Raw genomic sequence first — 18,403 nt, 5'->3', positions numbered from 1 at the left:
CAGCTGTTCAGCAGGTTGCCCAGCATTGTGCCATGTACATCTGCCCTGGTCCTCAGACAGTGTGCGTGTTGCACTGTTATTATAAGGCAACATGTTGGCCATTGATCTCTACCTGTTATGGCCAGATATATGGGCAGGGCCATATATAACAGTCAGATACACAGGCCCAAACATGGGTATAGGATCTTAATATTGCTCTTCCACACTTAGTTAGTAGAATGTGTTCATACTAGCTTGCATTTTCATATGGTGAATGAGTCTGCATCTCAATTGTGTGTTCATAGGTAGGTACTAGGCTATTGGCCCTGGGGCCTATATAAACCTAGCCAAAAAGGTTCCCTGGCTTTCTCCACCCAAGAAAATTATTTTCCTGTGACCTGTCAAGAATTGTCACTGCTGTTATCACATCAGCCTTTATTAGTTTGCCAATCGTGTGTCAGACAAATTCAATGTTGCGACAAACAGAAGAGATATATGAGGTATTTGTGTGGACATTCTGTCAAAGCCTGTCATTCATGGGGTATGGATAGTGCCCACTGACTTGTCAGTACTGACAGAGTGACATGGCAGCCTTTATAGTCTGGTGCAACACTGCTGTTCTAGCAGGCACCTTCTAAGTTAGTCAGGGCTGTGTACTGTCCATATCTGTGGCCCCCTTTGCCTCCATTGTCCAGCTTTCCTGCAGTAACAAATAGTGACATCTGGAGAGTCTGTGGAACTCCTACCATAGGAGTAGCTGACATGCAGCATAGCAGGCAAGGCTAGTCTCAGACCAGGGACCCTGTCAACCAGGGTAATGCAGTTAGACCACAAAGTCACAACAGCCACATACTTCTTGACACTATCACCACACACATACATAGCACTTTGAATCCTGCATATTGTGAAACTGGAACATGACAGCAAGTTGAGCAAGTTGAATTTCCAATTACCCCATCTATATTTGGGATTCCCAAGATTCATAAAAACATGAACCACCCTCCTTTCAGACCGATAGTGTCAGCCAAGGGATCTAAGACAGAACCTTTGGCTGCCTATATTGATTTTAAGTGTAAGCCTATTATGAATTCTATTCCATATATCTTAAAAGATTCTTGGCATTGTCTCGATATCATCAGGCAATTTATGACCACCTTTGATTTTAAAACAGAATTTTTAATGGTGACTGTAGATATTGTTAATTTATTCACAGTAATTCCTCATGAGCAAGGATTGGAGATGTTTGAAGCATGTTTAAATAAATACAATCAAGACAATATTTCTGAAAACCGGTTACTCACCGAAATGTTAGAATTAGTACTAGAAAACAACTTTCTTTCTTTTAACAAAGAACTTTTTAGACAAATCAAGTTGCCATGGGGCTAGATGCGCCCCCATTTATGCTAACTTGGTCCTTGCTCACTGGGAGTCAGAACACGTATTTACAAGCATTTTTTGGAAAAAAGTTCTGTTATATCTACGCTTTTTAGATGATATCCTAATTTTTTGGAAAGGAACTGAGGATGAATTTAATGCATTTATTAATTTTTTGGGTAAAACAACAGATTTTTTAAGATTTACTAGTCATGTCTTTGTTAATAATGTGAACTTTTTAGACATCACGCTATGTTTGGATGATAACAAGTTTCACTCAGGGATTTACAGAAAGAAAACCTACTCGAATTCTTTTTTACATTTTGAGAGTTGCCATCCTATGCATCAAAAAAAAATGTAGTTAAAGGACAAATGGTGCGATTGTCTAGAATAGTGAGTGATGAATTAAAATTTGAAAATGAATTAGATACACTTATAAATATGTTTTTGGCTAGAGGATACCCGAAGAATTTTGTTCAAGAGATGAGTAGGGAAATTATAATTAAAAGGAACACATTATACAAACCCATCATTTCCCTGGCGACTAATATTACTACAAACAAGAACCAATCTACTTCAAGACATGACACTTTCATTTTACCTTTCAACAACTGTTCTCAACAAATAGTTACTGCTATGCAAGAAACCTGGACTAGTATTTTAGATCTAAGTCAAGACTTAAGAGAAATATTAGGTAACTCAGTTAAAATAACTTTTAGTAGAGGTAAAAATTTAAAGAATCTATTTGAACAGCACAAGAACTATGAAATGTTTAAAAATTCCAACATGAATAAATGTGGAACGTGCCACGTTTGTAGATTCATCAACGATGGCCCTTATTTGTATATACATAATTATGTTAAGACAATTACATGTCCAGGATTGTGCAATTGCAACACAAAAATGGTTGTTTATGTTGCAACTTGCACTGCATGTCATGCATTCTATGTAGGTAAAACTATTAGAAAACTCAAGCAAAGAATTAGTGAACACTTACGAGATATAAAGAACAAAAAAACAACCAGTGCTTTATACAATCATAGTATTAATTGTTCCAATTTCAAAAAATTTATATTTTTTATTATTGATAGAATTTTTTATCAAGAATGTAGTGGTGGTGATGAAAAGATGATCTTAGAAGCAAAGGAATGTTTGTGGCAATTAAGATTAAATGCCACAGCATTGCCTGGTATTAATGAACAAATTTCAATATCTAGTATATTAAAGCTTAGATCTCAATTCATATAAATATTGTTTTATGTATAAATAATTATTATTATATTAAACTATATTAAATAAATATGTATATATATGTTTTTAAATGATAATTTAGAATAATTTTGATAAATTTTTGAACATTGTGAAAGTATACTGATATTTCAACAAGAATAATGTTCAATAATATTTATTTCATTATACGCACTACATATATATATTTTTTTTTCTACCTCGTATATATGTCACATTTAAATGAATTTACTTTGTACATTTTTCCTGTAACATGATTACAATTCATAATTCTTGACTTTCAAGATACTTTATGCTGCTTCATATACATATAAAAAATTTTTTAACAATTTTCACTAATTTATTAAATTTATTAATATTATTACTATTACGTTTTACATATAATGAATCAGTTTTTTTTTTAAATTTTTTACATACAATTTTAAATGACTTGTATAAAAACATTCATATGCTTTTTTATATTTAATTATTTATTTATATATATAAATACAAACAGTTTTATTGAGCAGATGCATTTGGTTCTACATCTAAATATCCAAAGTCACTTTTAATGGTAATCTGACTTCTTTTTGGTTTTACGTTTCTTTCACTTTAATACTGGTTGTCTGTTAATTAATTAATGAAGCATTTTTCAATAACAATTTGTTTTAATGAGGTGCAATTTAGATACCTATTTTACTATACAATGAAGAAGGTAGTGCATAATTAGTACTCTGAAGATGCCCTGTGTTTCAGGGTGAAAGCGCTTAGTCCTTGCTGTTTGTTTTAACTATTGTGTGCGGAATTGTTGGTGCTTTTTAATAAAGGATTATTCTTCACCAGGATCCAAGGTTCGTTGGTTTACTTATTACAAGTTGAGCAAGTTGATTGGAGCAGCCCTGGGAATGTGTGGTCTACTGCTATTACCTTACAAACATAGATGTTATTGCAGTTGTATAGGAACACGGGTGTGGCAGAGGTAGGGGCCCACACCCCTCAACTGTACATATTTTCCCAGAATGTCCAGATGTTTGCCTCCTATTTTGGGTCCATTTGTAATACAAGTGTGGTTTTCTGAGACATTAATGGCATATCAATGAAGAATGAAGTCAGAAACTAATGACAGACATTTGAGGTTCAGACTTCAAGCCCTTCCAAACTTCTTGCTAGTGCAAGCACTGTTATTCTATCCACTTTTAAGTTTGTAGGAGCACTTCTTAAAACCTGTCCCTGTGTTTGGGCCTTTTCCCCACATTTATTTTTGTCTTTGTCCAGATGTCTTGCACCAAGAGGTTGAGAGGTATGTAGTGGACTCCAATATTGACATGCATGCATCTGTCCTATGAGCCCACTATTTTTAGGTCCCTCACATAGTGCATTGGGTTTGTGTGGCTTGGGGCCTACTGCATATTCTGAGGCAGACAGTATCTAGCAGGGGGTTTCTGTGGTCCCACATATCTGTCATCTGTCTGCTGCTATCCTGGTATCCCATGCCATTCCCTTGCATACATTCAGTAATACCATAGATATGTTACCACAGTCTACTACCCCATTTGATTATTGTTAAAAAGAGTGACTTACCTTTTGCCTGTAGTAGTTAAGGGACAGTGATTGAGGGCTGAGTCTGTCGGATGCACAGAGTACACAGCCTATACATGGTAAGGTATAGGTAGTGGGTTCTGGCTAGCATCCATTTTACTGTGTGAGTCGGAGTGAGGTGTCAGTTCCTGGGACCCTAAACTGTCAGTGCATGTGCTACGTATTGCCTCTTTGCCAACGATGGGGCATACTGGGCATGCTTACGTCTGCCTACAGGGACAAGCTCAGAGAGTTCCTCCTCCGTGTCTGCCTGTGCCTATGGGGACCTTGGCAATGGTTGGGGGCTGTGTGTACCTTGCCTGTACTGTTCCTGCCGCAGCTGTTTCCACAGGATCATATTGTGTAGCATGGTACATATTATGAACATGTGTGCACATGTGGCTGGAGAGTACTGCAGGGCTCCACAAGATATGTCGAGGCAGTGGAACTTTGACTTCTGCAGCCCAAACACATGCTCTAAGATGTTCTTAGTTTGTGTGTGTGCCTCATTATGGTGTTCTTCAGTTGGTGTGCGTGCATTTCTGATGGGGGTCAACATCTATGGTTCCAATATCCCCCACTAGATGACCATACAGGATGTCCCCTCTGGCAAATGCCTGGTACAATTGTGATGCGTGCCAGATGTGGGAGTCGTGATAACTTTCAGGGCTGCTGCACACACATGATGATAATGTCCTTGGCATTGCACATGACCTGGCAGTTAATGGAGTGATATCCCTTGTGGTTGACATAGACTCTACCCTCCTCACTGCATGGTGCCTTGAAGTGCACATAAGTGTAGTCTATAGCAACTAGTACCTCTGGGTAGTGTGCTACACAGTGGAAGAGATGCATATTGCTGGTCTTAGCCTCAGGGGTGCTGGGGAAATAAATGTGCTCACTGGCATGTGTTAGCATAACATTCAGGAACTGGTAGAGTATCCCGGATGTAGATGCCCGTGAGACTTCCATGATGTCCCCAGTAGGTCTTTGGAAAGTACCTGTATCTAGTATTCTTAAGGCTACACATACTTTTGTTTCTACTGGGATGGATTCCCCACTGTTGGCTTTGGGTCTGAAGCAAAGACGACAGAGCTCTGTGACTTCTTGTAGTATGTCCCTGTCCACCCTGTAGCACTCTACTATATCCTGCTCATGTAGCCTCTGGAAGGTTACCTTGGGCCTGAACACTCTTCTCCTTCTCCATCTGGGCCTATTGTCAGCATCATCATCATCATCATCATTGACCTCAGCCTCTAGTGCATACAGATGTAGCAGAGCAGCAGCAGCCCCTATCATTTTGTCAGTTAAAATTCCCAAGTGTGTACTCCAATGGTGCAGAGTATGTGGGAGAAATCAGACTGAATGGTGTATGTATACCAGCTGCAGGGCTTTTCAGTGTGGGGTTTCAATGACCTAGTGTCAGTGGAACTGGGCTTATCAGTCAGACTTGATCAGCTTTTTTTTTCTTCCCTTGCTAAGCCCCGCAGCACTCCATGAAAACATGCAGAGCTACTGTAAACATTGCTTAGAAGAAATCAGCCTTCACTGGACATGAGCACGCTTAGCTCTGCTTAACCAGCAAACACAGGGCCCATGGGGCTATGCAGAGCTTACCAGCCTCAGACATACACCCCCTGCTTAACTGTGCTTAGCTGAGCACAAACTAAAGCTGCAAAGCTCCAACCAGCTTAAAGAAGCTGTGACACACACCCTTTTGATCTTAGTTATCTGTTCTGCCTACACCAACACAGTTGTAGCTCTAACACAGTTAGTACCTATGGGCACTGTGGCCCTTTTTACTATTCAATAAACCTGGCTCATTTGCATACACCTAATTGCTTATATCCTAGATACAGCACCACTACCAAGCACTATCTCCTTAGCTACCACTATAACCTACCAATGCATGACTCTTACACTGGGCAGTATAATGCAATTACATTGCCTACCTTCAATTTAACATTTTGCACACATTAAATTTATTTTTTGCAAAAACAGCATGTTTGCACTCTGCTTAAACATGGGATATACATGTTTTTATTTGAGTTGCCACAGCCCCTAGTTTATTTTTGCATTCCAGTACATGGTTAGTAACCATGTACATTTTCCCTGCAGACATGACACCTACACGGATTCCTGTCTGCTTTCTGGATTGCAAAATCACCTCATCTGCATTGTTTTCATGAGCAAATGAGGTGATTTGCATTCCGCGATCACATCCTTGTCTGCACAGTGCTGGGAGGCACGTGCATGCCCCACCCTTGTTTCCTTTATCGGCCGGCAGACATGTTCAGTGTCTGAGCATTAACACTATTCCTACATGGAGAATTTCTCCGTGTAGGCTTTATTGAACTACCCACCCCCCCCATGTCTCAAAGAAATAATATAGCTTATGATGGGGTCTCTAATAATGACCACAGTATTATGATGTCAAGAAATTTACCTCGAATTCAAAGCTCAAGAGATGAAGCTTGGCATCCACATCCAGAGCACATAATAGACAGTTGTAATCTTAGACCCAATCATAATTCTTTGTAGAGCATAGAGCTTCATCTTTTCCATGAAATACTAGTTACAGAAAAAAATGCAAAGTGTTTTGATTGCTTTCAAAGCCTTTTTCTTTATTGAAATGTCATTTTGAAAGCAAAATTATCTTGTCATCTGCAAAAAGAACTGGTCACATTTAGTCCTCGTCTTTATTTACCTGGGGCTTTCCTATAATCCCTGATAGAAGTACTTACCTAGTAAAAAGAAAACTGCTTCTGCACTTTTGGCAAGGGTGTGAAGAAGTCCCTCTCATTTACTTGTAAGTCATTAGTTTGTCATGTATTTGTTTTGTGTGTGTGTATATTCACTAGTGCAGTTGTAGTACAGTAGTATCCTGTACTTGAATGTGATCTGTTGTACTGATCATAGGTTTTGAGTCTGGCATGCCTACACTTCGCAGAGACATGTGTGATCATAGGTCCTTGGATTGACCATTAAATATTGCAGTTCCCATAATCCCGCTCTGTAGGATTGTGCAATCAGATGTTGCATTTTTGATCCCTTTCTCCCTTCTAATGTGATCGTAGGGATGTTGCACTCCTGAGTGTGCCATCCTTCAGATTAGATGTTAAACCAAAGCCCCATGTGCATAAATGTTCCTGTTTGTGTTGCACATTACTTGTGCTTAATGTGTATTGGTTATATTTGGAAGCATTTTTGTTTTACAATGAATTTCTTTACCTGCTGTAACAGTCATAATAAAGTTACAAATGATTTTGAAAAAAAAAAATAAGATTGTAATGTGCTGATTAACTTTATAGTTCCAACATTTACTTAATTTTTCTCTATAATCATACCCCACACAATTATGTCATGAGAGATACTCAGCAAAAATGTACATACATGTTCAAAACATTATGGGTAATTAAAAAAGTAACTCATTTGTTTAGAGGAGATGCATGTTATTTACAATGTGGTTTCAGTGCTACATCCATCCTCAACCCCATTCCCATTTTTACACATGGGGCTGGGGTGTCACTTCAACAGTAACAATCATCTCAAGCCAAGGCTTGCACCACCAGGTGACTAGCCCAGTCACACTAGTTCATCTGTACTAGTCACTCGTACATACATTCACTCCTAGGGCCAGTTTAGAGTGTTCAATCTACCTAATACATGTCTTTGGAATTTTTGAAACCAGGGCACCCAGAGGAAACCCACATGACTGCAAGGAGGACATGTAGACTCCCCACAGAAGGCACCTCAGTCGAGAATCAAACTGGAGAAACTCTTGCTGTGAGGCATCAACGCTAACCACTACTACATCGTCATGTGTTAATTTTCAGTGTGAGATGTTCCATCTGCAAGAACTAGTTGAGAGCTTACCTTTCTATAAAGAAAGAAACCACTTATTTTGTATTTAACATGGAAAACAGTGATTTATATATTTAATTTTCATACTGATGCATTGTGGGTTTAGTCTTCCCTGATGTCATGGCACAGATTTTCAGCTCTGAGAAAAAGTTTCAGGTGGTTATACTTACCAACACAATAAAATGCAAAATCTACAGACATTTTGCTTCAAGAAGTGTATACACTATATATGGTAAGGAGGTTATATCCAACTCCGAAGGTTTGTTACTTGAGTCTTGCTTTAGAACACGGCCAATACAAAAGCAGTAACCCATGAGTGGGTGTGGATATATTAGGATTTACTCACAGTTGGCATGGTTTGATCATGAGGGTGAAACTATTGTACAATGACATTATTTAAGGAAAAAAGTTGCTTACCTTTGTTAAATAATGTATTTGAATAATGGTGCCATAGTGTTCCTCCACTTTTTTTCCAGTTCTTCCATGTTTTCTGATGAGTGCATGCATTTGAAACTTGGGTTCCTATGTTTGCACAGGACACTTGTGCTGTTCAAGTGATGGAGAAAGAATCTCCGTTGCTTTTTTTTTCGTAATATGAGGACAAATGTTGACATTCATCTGGACTGTTCAGATGTATGGCAATCCGCTGAGAGAGAGAGAGAGCACAGAAATACAAGGAAAATGAGGTACATTTCAGTTTCTTTTGTTTTGCAGAACATACCTGATTTTTTTTGTAATTGGTCTGTCCTCCATAGCATATATCAATAGAAAAGTCTGGCTGCTCAACGGTGCTTTAGAAAATTTACTTTTTTCTATTGGTATATGCTCAGTTTACAACAGGCATACTGGTTGGTCTGTCTAATCACTGTGCTTATTTTTGAATAAAAATGACCCAATCATTCTATAATGGTTATTCTAAGATGAGCATATGATAGAATATTCGTATTGAGTGATACAGTTTAATATTATTTGCTTCATTATAAGATGTTTGACAGGAGTTTTAGTACAGAGTTGTCCTTTCAAAATATGTGTAGATCTAAAAGCTGATATCACCCAGAGTGGTGGTTTTCAGAAAATGTGTTTCAGACTTGTATTATGTTTGCTATGGTTAATTTACCATGTGTGCATGTTTTAACAAGAAATGCTTCCATCTTGCATGATTATACAATCATGTTTTTATTCCTTATCAACCACAAAATACATTCAAGAGGCATCCAGACTCATTGCAGATGGCTCATTTTCATGTCTTAGTTTTACACAATGATCAATGATTTTTTTAAATGACACTTGCATGACTTACTGTTACAGTGACTGACACTTGCATGACTGTACTTTTCATGACAACTGAAAACTAAAAGACCACAAAATCAAGCTTGCCACAAGAATTGTTGTTTTCCTTTTTATGGTCCCAAAATAAGTAAGCATACTTTCTTCCCTAAGGAAAACAGGATATGTGTCTGTATTTTTTTTTGTTTGCTTTTATAAATTACTCACCAGATCAGGCAATCCTGTTGATATAACAGTTAAAGCATATTGTGTAGGGAAAAAAGTGACATCAGGCTCTTTAAAAAAACCTCTAAAATAATCCAGACAAATGGAGGGTATAGTAAATCATGTCTGCTTTATGTATAGCATGGGATTTTTTCATTCAATAGTAAGGCTTGAAAGACAAACAGAAGTTTGTAATAAATAATTATACAGACACTATCAAACAAACCCTACTCTAACTTGCAGCATACACAAAATGAAGAAACTGAGATACTAACTTGACAACGGAGTTAAGAAATCTTGGCTATTAACATGCTTCAGCACCATCTGCTTTTATATACCAGACTTTTCAGTCACATCCGTTATGCTGAATTTTGTATTTATCTTTCCTTTCATACTACAGATTTTATTCATTAGTATTCACTAAAACAACATCAAGTCTGTATGTGCAAGCCTCCCTCTCATTTCCTTGACTCCAGTATTTTGAGGAAGAGGCCAGAGTATACCCAAAGTCTACAATATCTTTAAATGTTTCTACTATAAATGATGACTTGGAATCTGGAAGTGCTGGGGTGTATTTCAACTGTACTAGACTCCAGGGTATTTTCTGTCACTTTCATTGCTCATTTACCAGTAAAAGAGGTACATAAATCTTCAGAGTCTCATTGACTGTCATTCTAATCATGCATTTATGTTTAAAACCTTGCTGTTGGTCCCTTATTGTTGTCTAGAGCCCTAATGTTACTCTTCCAATGTATTTTATGTATTTATCTCCATTCAGACTTCACATTTTAATTAACTTGCTAGAATATTTATACTTTACTAATAGTCATATGTTTCCAGTTGCCACATATCATTTCTTTTCCTTTTGATGACCGTCTTGCTTTTGGTTCTTGGAGTCCATAGGGAAAGTCATTAAAATTGTAAATGTTTTGCTAGTATTGCTTAAAAATATGTTCTACCTTCATCCACTAGGACAGAATTTAGGAAGGAAACACATCTCAATAATGTATTATATTCACCATTATCTCAATAATGAAGTATTATATTCATCATTATGATCATACATCGTCTGTTTCACTGGGTATATTTCACTCCATTCCCTTTCGTACTACAGATATTGCATGGTGGTATTACAATAAGATGGTGGTTGTCATGATTTGCTCCCTGCCATGCATGAGTAGGGCTTGCACACAGCTCTTTTTGTTCACAGTAAACAATGCTTTCCTTCTTTCACTGATGTAGGTTGAGGGGATACTGTGCAATATTTCAGTTTACTAAAAGTGCATGACAGATTGACATTCCCTGGTACAGGCTCTTGCCTGCTGTACACAACTTACTTTGCTGTAGTGTTCTTTTTCATGATATCATAGCCATGCTACAGATTTATTCTTGTTTAATAAACAGAGCAAAGGATAAGTACACACACAGCTTATGCCATGTTTGATTGGAAATGTGAAGGCTCCTGAAAAATTGCTTTTGCACAGTTTTTTGCACTTCGATGACATTTGTTCAAACTGCCTTCATGATTTTTAGTATGGTTTTATATATATATATATATATATATATATATATGTTATTTCTGTCATAAAGTGTACCACTCTAGTGAGTGAGATATCTGTGTGCACAGCTGTTTAGGAATAACAGAAGAAGACCTATAGTGGACAAATGCAGTGAGGTATAAGAATAGCGGCCCTGAAATTAATGTGGGCTGTCACAGAAGAGATGACAAGGCAGCTAAGAATGCTGCAGAAATACCAGCTCATTATATGTGGAGAGAAAGTGGTGACTACTGGAGACCTTAAAATCAATCACCTGTATTCTTAAAAGCTAAAATGGTGAATACCAGATGTGGAAAATGTATCTTATGTGCAGGGCTGACTGAGCTGCAAATGAGGTAAAGTATTCCAGGTGTGACAAGTCACAGTGTTTTCCCAGCAGAATAGTACAGAGTGTTAGCTCAGTGAGTGTAGACTGTGTACAGTACAGCAGCTGGATACCCAAGGTACCTGGAAAGATGCAAATGGTAAGGCACACTGCTCCTTGCTAATACCTTTGGGCAGTTTAACTGTTGATCCACATTATATAACACCATACTTCTGTTCCTTATTTACAATATATAGTACATGTAGTATGCAATTACGTTCAGAAAAGCATGGATGTTGACAAAACTTTAATACTGTTTTTTTTTTCATTTATGTTTCTTTTTGGCCCGAGATATTGACAAAATAATCAGGATCACTTTGTCCAACAGAGTTCCTTATCCCATTTATTCTGTGGCATGCAAGCTACCATCTGTGTGGTACATTATGCTGAAAAAAGTCAGATTCTAACAATTTGAACCATAATGCTCCCTCAGAAAGACTACCTGTGATCTAATAAAATGTCTTGGTAGATTTGGTGTGAACTTGTGAATTGGACATTTGTCTCCTAATAGTCTTTTTATACCTCTAAACTTGCCACACTTGCCTACTTAACATCATTTGCTGTAGGTCTGTGCCCACTTCTACCCACTATTTCCTCTCATTTGCATTCTGTAAAATCCATCTGATTATTTGTTACAAAAAATTCCCTGATTTTTGGTCTGACAGATCTTTATGTTCTAGTATGGTCTCAATTATCAAATCATTATGAATAGCTTGTCTGATAGTCATCAACATCACACACTGCGATAATTTCTGTTTATCATATGCCATATACAGCATGTACTGCAGTTCAGTCAGGTATTCCTTTTGTCACAAACCCATTGGCCCTACTTAAGACCTACCCATCTTCCTTGTTTGCCCCACTATCCTTCCAACTTCTTAACCAATAAGAAACTAATCAACCATGCTGTGAACAGTGAATATCAAACCCATCTATCTCTGTTACATACCACCCACGATTATGGGGTCTACTTAGTGTCATCAGTAGAGGCCTTTCCTCTGAATATCAAAATGAGGGATACCTGGCAGTGTGCATGAGATTTTCTACCTCTAATCTGGTGTTACATACCTTAACTATGATCTTATGCTGTGACCGTCTTCTCTGTCCTGACACTCCTTATCTTGACTCATCTTTTTTAATGTTAAGAATCTGAATGCCTTTAACAGAAAAGGCTCCTTTTCCATGGTCAGGAGAATTATCTATGAGGTTTGTTCATTACCAGATGTGTGAAAGAAGATACTCTGAAGGTTGTGCCATGTAACTCCTGTAAAAAACAGTAATGATCTTGCTTCATTTTCTCAACAGTGATCTATATTCCTTGGCATGCATTGTACAAGAAGTTCAAATAACTAAAGACTCTGTAACAAAATATGTTTTAAGAGATCTAGCTATCCAAGCTTGACCATGTCCTGAATTGCATCAAAGCAGTTTGAAAATTGTACCTTTTGTAGGAATCATATTTATTTGACTCCCCCCATCCTCTGTGTCTCTTATCAAATAAGTAATCACAGTTTAGCCTAATCTTGTCTGTAGCTGTAGCTTCTCTTGCTTTGTTGTCTTTGTGTGTTGCATTCTCATGTGCCTCTCACACCTGCTGCTGTGTTTCATCCTGAGCTGTTGACATCAGCATCTGCCAGGGTCACTATATTTATGCCCAGGTTTTGGTCCTCCTCATTGCCACATGATAGTTGCTTATCTGATGTCCACTCTGCCAACATATTTACTAATTTGTTTCTAACAGCTTCATTTGTTATGGATTTATGATTAGCACATCTACCTCCTTAGATCATGCCAAGTATGACCATTTTGAATAGACTGTCTACATAGTGTGCAATGTTCTGTTTGAATGTCCCACATGTGCTTCACTATTTTACTGAGTAACACAGTAGGGCGAATATTGTGTGTTCATAGAGCATCTCTGGTGTTGCCTACCAGTTTGTTATAAAGTTATGTGATTTATTATGTTCAGCTTATGATGCAGTCTGCAAGAATGTGGCTTGTTTTGCATTTACATGCTATCTGGACTACACCATTGGCTTTCTGTAAGCAGAAAGCTTACAGACTAGTATGTTTCTCCTCTGAAATAAAAAGGCACTACATTTCCAGCTGGTTATGTTTATTCTCACTTAATAGATCATAACTGTCATGTTAAAAGAAACCATGTGCATACATCTTCTCACACTGGAAACATGATTTGCCCAACCATGACAGAGACAAACCAGTGATGATGGTGCTGTGTCATAAGACATTAGATTAAAATCAGATCAATGAAGTGAACTGAGGCTTTAATTTCATCTGGAAGAGTAACCCTTCATTAGATAAATATATTAATAGTGTCAGGCTAACTGCTTCTTGATCATTTGCCAAAAACCTTTCCAGCATCAGTACATCACAGTAAGCAGGCCTTCTGACAGATTACAATAAAAATGATATTATCTGAAAACTTTGCTTTTGTTTCTTGATCTGTGGTGCTAGGTACCAGTAGTACTTCAAATTAAGTTAATATGCTCCTCAAAGTCCCTGCACATTACACATGACTATTTTTTCATTTTGACCACATTCTCAAGATTTGCTAACTCTTTTGTCACTTCTGTCTATGTGAGCATCTATATGTATTCATTCCTTATATCTTTTATTCCACTTGGTTCCAATTTAGCCTGTTATTGTAGTCTCCAATCTAGGACCATTTCTTCCAAATCTACTCATATTTACATCTGTCTTCAAGTACCCTCCTGTAAATGAATGCTGTAAATCTATACTTCTTTTATCTTTCCTTGGCCAGTTCTTCTTCCTTTTGCTCTGGTAGGTTTATTTTTACAATTCCTTGCTTCTACATATCTGCTTCCTTGCCAGTTTTCATTTATGGTTGTGTTTGTGTGTGTGTGTGTGTGTGTGTGTGTGTGTGTGTGTGTGTGTGTGTGTGTGTGTATATCTATATCTATATCTATATATACATATATATGGATCTACTGCAAATGGTCGAATTCCCAAAATCTCAAACTTCATATGGCCGACCCCATATGATTGAGTTTGTGAAATCTCTACCGGACTGCATGGAGATCTGCATACAGAGAGTAATGGGAATATTTCCCGTTACTGCACTGTAGTGCAGTCTTGGAGTTGGTATATTTAAGTAGGTGGGTGCAGTGGGCTTGCCCCCTGAAAAATACTGATTTTATCAGTATTTCTTTTGTTTTTTTGCCATTTCAGAAAACCGGCTTTTGCGGTAGTGCAGTTTCGCTCTTTGGGTGTCGATGTTGCTTGTTCGAGATTCTTGGATTTTGAGCAAGCAACATAGACCCATATACACATATGCATGTATATGGTTTACTATCAAAATGTCGATCGCCCATCGTCGAATGAACATACTGTCGACTCCTTTATGCGAATGCCGTAATGCCGATTCCTCAAGATATCGACAAAAAACACAGAACGTCAACATTTCCGACCACTACTCCACAAAACAAGTGCTACCATGGGTCAAAAGGGGGGGCGAGATTATGCATTTTGGAATATCGGTGTTCAACATTATCAACAATTACAGTTTGGAGTTCGCATTAGTGGTGTCGGCAAGGGGCGATCGACATTTTGATAGTAAACCTATATATATATATATATATATATATATATATATATATATATATATATATACACACATACATGCATACAGACATATATGTATATGAATCCCTGTCAGGTGAGCAAGTTTTCAGAATCTTGAAATTCATATTGGCAAGATGATATTATCAAAATTTCAAAAACTCTAAGCTTTTGAATGGAGATTGCTGTGCACTGAGGATCGGGAAATTTACCATTTTCCACAATTCAGTGCAATCTCAGAGTTGGTATATGTATTTTGGAGGGGGAGTGGGAGATGTAGTGGGGCATGCTTCTCCCTGCAAAAAAGATAAAAAAGATGATTTTTTTTTAAATGTTCGAGTTTCCAGAAATTTGATGATATTTTGCTGATATGAATTCTGAGTTTTGAAAACTCAATCAACTGACAAGATGTGTGCGTGTGTGTGTGTGTCTATAGACTAAAGTAATTTAATTTGCAAAAAACAACATATTTGTTTTTAAGTATTACTGGATTTAATACTGAAAAAAACAATTGTTTTGTTTTTATAATAAAATTTATCAAATTAAAGAAGTGGCAATGGGAATTAATTTGGTTATGGCCAACTGGGAGGTTAAAGTTTTTTTATATACATTAAATAACTTTAGTCAAGTAACTCTTTATAAGATAATGTAAAAAAAAAAGCACAGATACTGGGTAAAATGCTCGGTATTCACCTCAAAGCAAAAAATAAAATAACGAACAAACCATGACTGAAGGAAGAAAACAAACAACATTTAATTAGAAGTTAGTGCTTTCACGATCTAAACTAATCACTTCTTCAGACTTAAATCGTACTACTGAACAGCCAAATTTAAATTAAAACACAGCCTATCACTGTGGAGAATGTACTAACTAAACTGGAAAGTGCATTTATCTAAAAGCTTTAATTGAACGCTAAAAATAATGTTGCAATGGTCTGGCTTTCAAAATCAAACATATGAGGGACATTGTAAAAAACAAATAAGGAAACTAGTGCACTGGTTAAGCATGTACAAGAAAAAGGGATGCACCATCTTTTTAACTTTTTTTGTATTAGAGATTTTATCAGAAAGCTTGAGAGGTGGAGATATTAAGAACAGGACAGAGGGGGTTGAACAGACATGGATTATGAAACTGCAGGCTGATAAACCCCCTGGAATTAATGATATAGTATCACTTAAACCTATTTTGAAAGCCATACCATTGAAACATTAAAATTGTGTGTCAAATGTTTTTTGTAGTGATATGTACTAGTTATACATTTTGCTAATAGTTGTACATTTTTTTAAATATTTTTATAGTTTAAGCAATTAAAGCTTTTAGATAAATGCACTTTCCAGTTTAGTTACTACATTCTCCACTGTGATAGGCTGTCTTTTAATTTAAATTTGACTGTTCAGTAGTATTATTTAAGTCTGAAGAAGTGATCAGTTTGGATCATGAAAGCGCTAACTTCTCGTTAAATTGTGTTTGTTTTCTTCCTTCAGTCATGGTTTGTTCATTATTTTGTTGTTTAACTTTTTATAAGAGATTTGTTTTTCACTTTGAATGGCAGCATCAATTAATTTAATATGTTCATGCATGACTTAAATGTCGGTACACAGTTTTTGAAATTTAATGTCTGTGACTCTGGTTTAACAGTCAGTGACCTTGATATTCAATTAGTGACAGTGGACAAAAAAAATCATAGTAATGTGTACCATAAGCCTACTTTTTTCAATAGCTATCTATATTTTGACAGCATGCATAGTTCCTTTATGAAAAGAATGTTTTCAAAGGACAGCTTGCTAGAGTTAGACATTACATTTCTCACAAAGGTTGATTTCATTAAATAACTACTTTTGTATAAGAGTTATCACAACATTTCTCTTGAATATTTTGTAAAAGTAGTAGTGATAGACATATAAGGTATACCCTATATATTAAGGTATGAGTTAAAACATAAAGATATTCTGAACATGGACACATGTTACAGATTTTAAAATACCTGTCAGTGTAGATAACTGTTTTATAAAACAAATAGTTACTGTTAATTAGAAGATTATTTTGGGCAACCCTGATTTGGCAAATGTTTTAGGTAATAGTCCAAAGTTTAATTTTTAATAGACAAGATCATTTGAAAAGTTGATAGGAGTTTGGGGAAGAGCAATACAAGAGCATTACATGTAATAAACTAGGTATTTATTCTTGTTATAACTGTAAATGGTGTAAGTATTTAAATGCTGGTTGCATACTTTTCTTGGTGGATTTATATTTTAATATAGACGCTAAAAGTGATTTTGCTTGTGAGACCATCATAGTAGTGTATATTGCTCATTGCATTAGATGTTACAGTTTTTCAAATGAAGAACAGTGACTGAAATGAAAATGGTCACAACCGAGGAATGTAATTTTTTAAGCTTTCTTCCACCTTTATTATCTGTGGACTTCTTCAGAAAACCAGGACGCCTCCCCACGTCCTGGTTTTATAATTACATACAGGAAGTGATGTAAAATCCTTAATCCACATTTTCGTTCTTATTTTAATTTTTACATAAAAGAACGATAATAACACATAGTTTAAACTTTGATCTTGTGCCACAAGACATATAAAATTGTCAAATCTGACTCAATTATACTAAAATCATATTGAAAAAAATGCCTTAAAAGAGGCTCGCTAAAATACATGACGACAGTTACTGCCATCAATGAAATATTGTGTTGTGTATAAAAATTACTAAAAATAAAACTGAATAGCTAGAAATACCATGTCGATAACACTTTTAAATAAGAGATGTCACACACACACACAAGAAAGACTTGCAAGGTGCTCTAGCAAAGCATAGTTTGATATGTATCACTTTCAGTCCGTTTGAGTTTAGCATTTTAGAACATTTTCCAGTAAATATAGGGCAAAGACATTTTAATAATATCTTAGAGGTTAAGGAACTGTCATGTGTTACTACTTTTATACTTTGTATATAGCAACAAAATGCTTGAGTTTCTTTATATTGGTACTGTATTTTAATTAATGGAATAATCTGGATGTAAGAATCTGGATGTTCTCCTGCTCAAAATATACCACGGATAATGATTTTCCTGTTGAAATGAAAGACATTTATTAGTTCTGACTTTGGTTGCAGTCTTTAGATTAACCACCTCTTGTTCAGCTGTTGCATGAGAACTCTTTGGTTAGGGATTTGCTATGTTTTTTCAAGAGTTCAGTCTTCTATTTTTACATTAATCTGACCAAGTTCCCATATAACTGTGATTGTGCCTTCACTTGTATTGTAAATTCCTGCTCTGCAAATTCATTAACACCTTTTATTTATACTCAGAAACATTTAACCATCACTCATCTGCTCATACATCAGTGTATGCATGCATATG

The sequence above is a fragment of the Protopterus annectens genome, chromosome 7.part0, assembly GCF_019279795.1.
Source record: "Protopterus annectens isolate FY-2018-M chromosome 7.part0, PAN1.0, whole genome shotgun sequence".
Taxonomy (NCBI): Eukaryota; Metazoa; Chordata; order Ceratodontiformes; family Protopteridae; genus Protopterus; species Protopterus annectens.
This window is presented reverse-complemented; position numbering follows the sequence as displayed.